General features: G+C 43.2%; 1 pseudogene; it reads left to right on the top strand.

Moving 5' to 3' along the window:
• The first annotated feature begins 503 nt into the window (after positions 1-503).
• LOC123569247 (U6 spliceosomal RNA) lies at positions 504-597 on the top strand (annotated as a pseudogene).
• The last annotated feature ends 3,224 nt before the right edge of the window (positions 598-3,821 follow it).

The raw sequence follows: 3,821 nt of genomic DNA, 5'->3' as shown, positions 1-3,821 counted from the left end.
AAGCACACAAATGTTGAGTGGTGGGCAGAGACCATCTCTATTTGGCTTAGAATCACAGATTCACAGATGTTCAGAGACTTAGAGACTTTAGAGGCAAGGTTGTTTTGGTGACTGTCTTGCAAGTAGCCCACAGAGATATGTGTTTCTATAAACCTTGCTCTTTTTCAGAAGTTCATTAAAGGTAAACCACCCAAGTCACCTGTTCACTGTGGCTTCCTGTCAGGAGGGACCATTCAGATAACTTCTTGGAGCCTGTCAACTCTTACTGCACTAACAGTATCAGATGCAAGCTGGGGAATTTGGAATGCTATCTGCAATAGTGACATCTGGTGGCTTCTACGTTCTGCTGCACCTCCTTAAGGCAGGAAAGCAAGCCTGGCTTTTAAGCAGTATTTGTGAAAACGTTAAAAAATTACATGAGTTCTGGAAAAGGACGTCAGAAATGGTATCATTTAACAATCTCCACTTGAATGCTTATGTTGCTCACTATATTAAAAATTATGGTGTTTCAGCAGCACACATACTAAAATTTTGAAAACTACAGAGATTAGCATGTGCAAGGATGACATACAAATTTGTGAAATGTTTCATATTTTAAAATTTATATTTGTACATTTTTTATTTATTTATTTATTTTTTTTTTGAGATGGAGTCTCGCTCTGTCGCCCAGGCTGGAGCGCAGTGGCCGGATCTGAGCTCACTGCAAGCTCCACCTCCCAGGTTTAGGCCATTCTCCTGCCTCAGCCTCCGAAGTAGCTGGGACTACAGGTACCTGCCACCTCGCCCGGCTAGTTTTTTGTATTTTTTTTGGTAGAGACGGGGTTTCACAGTGTTAGCCAGGATGGTCTCGATCTCCTGACCTCGTGATCCACCCGTCTCGGCCTCCCAAAGTGCTGGGATTACAGGCTTGAGCCACCGCACCCGGCCTATATTTGTACATTTTTTTGAGACAGGGTCTCACTTCTGTCGCCCAGGCTGGAGTGTAGTGGTGCGATCATGGCTCACTGCAGCCTCAACTTCCTGTGTTCAAGCAATTCTCGTGCCTCAGCCTCCCGAGTAACTGGGACTACAGGTGTGTGCCACCACGCCTGGCTAATTTTTGTATTTTTTGGTAGGGACAGGGTCCCACTATGTTGCCCAGGCTGGTCTCAAACTCCCGGGCTCAAGCAATCCTCCTGCCTTGGCCTCCCAAAGTGCTGGGATTACAGGTGTGAACCACCACACCTGGCTTATGTAATTATTTTTAGAAAAGATAAAAAGAAAAAATTATGATGAAAGAACTATTATGATATGAATCCTTGTTTCTAAAGGAGAAGCAGTTGGAGAAATATTGAATTATTTGGATTGCAAAGGGTCTTGCATGTCTCTGAGTGGGGTTTTGAGTTGGTTTTCCACGTCTGCTCTGTGGTGTCCCTCATCCACACACCTGATAAACGAGTGATGAGCCAGGTAACCCCACCCTGTATCCCCTGCACCATGATTTTAAACATGAAATGAACAATATTCTTTTTTAAGAATTCTGAAATTGGAAGAATCAAAGATATTGTCATTTATCTAGGGAATTGAAGGTGGAAGTATCCCATGAGGTAGTGGAGTAACAAAAATGGACCCTGTACAAGATAAAGTTTTGAAGAAGCAAGAATCTATGAAGACACAAAGCTGACCAGACAAGAGAAGAACGGAATAAACGTGCAAAGACAGGCCACGAAGCATGAAGGAAAAATAGGGAAATCAATGGAGAGGGAGGCAGACAGTGACGCAGTGGGGCTTGATCCTGGGGCTACCTTGGTTGCTGCCCTTTCTTGGGCTTAATTGCTCTTTAATTAAAAAAAAAAAAATGTCCCAGAGGACACTTGAGTGATTTCCTAGACATAAAAAGAGCCTTGACTACTCCTAATTAAAAGATGAAGTTTTGTCACAAATCTGAATTTCACTTTTCATACTGCACTAATTCCTAAGTACTCATTGCCTGCTTTCTCTATTTATTGTCAGTGCCCAACAGCCCCGACAGAGGGGGCTTCTTGCTTGAAACTATATTAGACATGTTGCTTCCACATTTATGCATTACAGGCTTGGCCACCTGAGAAAAACATAACCTGTGGACTCCTTTGTCTTTTACTCTTCAGCTCTGCACAGGTGCCCAATTCAGTTCTGCACAGTGCTAGCTTAGAGTTAAACTTGACGTGTTCAACTCAGCTTACCCATCATCCCCACTCATCCTGCCAACCCACTCACCCCCTGTATTGCCAACTTTCTTCCAGGAACCTGTGCCAGAAAACTGGGAGTCATTCTAGGCCCTCTCTCACACTCCAGATCAAATTTGGTGTCACTAAATTTGTTTAACTTAAAATTGCAGAGGCATAATCTTAGCCATCAACTTGCTTTGTGTAATTTCCTTATGCATTGCTTCATTCCTTTGGTCTAACTTAGAAATGCATCTTAAAGAGTAAACACATTAAATCTAATCAACTCTGTTACCATTGTTGACAGTCAACACCAATGGGTGTTTTTTCCTATTGTAAACTGGTTTGGCTATAAGTCAAAATTGTTTTAGTCCTGAGTCAACACTTACTTATCCAACAAATACTTTGACTAAATAATGTGTGTTGGGCACTCTGCTGGACAGGATAGAAATGTGATTAACTTAAATAACTCATGTTTTGAAAACACATGCTTTCAAATTAACTGTAAATAAACGATATGCATACTGTAATACACAGATGGAAAATATCAGGTAACAGAGGAAAAAATAGGGAGTCTTACCCAAGGAATACAGATGTGAAAACGATATGAACCTAGTCAAATAAATATCACAAAACAAAATGTAAGGAATATAATTGTGCCAACTGTTAAGAAATAAGGAAAAAATCATAATACACAATTTACGTACAACTAATATGTGACTACATTCAAGTAAACATCACTTCCAAGCTTTTTTCGTGCCACCTCATAAAAACAGGAGCAAAACAGGAACAAGATGAGATCTGGCTTTCCCAGGAGTAAGGTGGTATGGCCATTAAAGTACGGTGGTAAGGCCAATAAAAAAATTCTCAAAATTCTTCCATCACCAGGACAGGAGGCAGAATGGATGGAGCATGTGCTGAGCTGGCCTCAGGTGCTATACCCCTACCCCTACCCCCACCCCACCCTCACCCTAGCCTGGTCTCATGCCAAACTGTTTCAGATGTTCATATGCCCATCATAATAATGAACAGAGAATTTAGCAACCTTGCATAAGGATGGAGGTGTACAAGAAAAACCTTACCCACTGACAAAGGTAAAACACATCACTTGAGAATCTTCTCATGGATTAGAACCACAGGGGACAAATTGCCACTGCTAAGCCATATTTTCCTTGTTGGACAGTTTTGTGTGAAAATGGACAGCAAGGCCGGGCGCAGTGGCTCAAGCCTGTAATCCCAGCACTTCGGGAGGCCGAGATGGGCGGATCACGAGGTCAGAAGATCGAGACCATCCTGGCTAACCTGGTGAAACCCCGTCTCTATTAAAAAATACAAAAAAACTAGCCGGGCGTGGTGGCGGGCGCCTGTGGTCCCAGCTGCTCGGGAGGCTGAGGCAGGAGAATGGCGTGAACCCGGGAGGCGGAGCTTGCAGTGAGCTGAGATCACGCCACTGCACTCCAGCCTGGGCGACAGAGCGAGACTCCGTCTCAAAAAAAAAAAAAAAGAAAAAGAAAATGGACAGCAAGGCAAAAGGACACAAAGAACACAGTGTTTTGCACCAGGAGTGTTTTCTGAGAGGAACAGACAACTTACTGACCTCCACATTCTCTCGCCAGGCTCAAGGGCACCTCGGTAGGA

This window comes from Macaca fascicularis, chromosome 15 (genome assembly GCF_037993035.2).
Source record: "Macaca fascicularis isolate 582-1 chromosome 15, T2T-MFA8v1.1".
NCBI lineage: Eukaryota > Metazoa > Chordata > Mammalia > Primates > Cercopithecidae > Macaca > Macaca fascicularis.
This window is presented reverse-complemented; position numbering and strand designations above follow the sequence as displayed.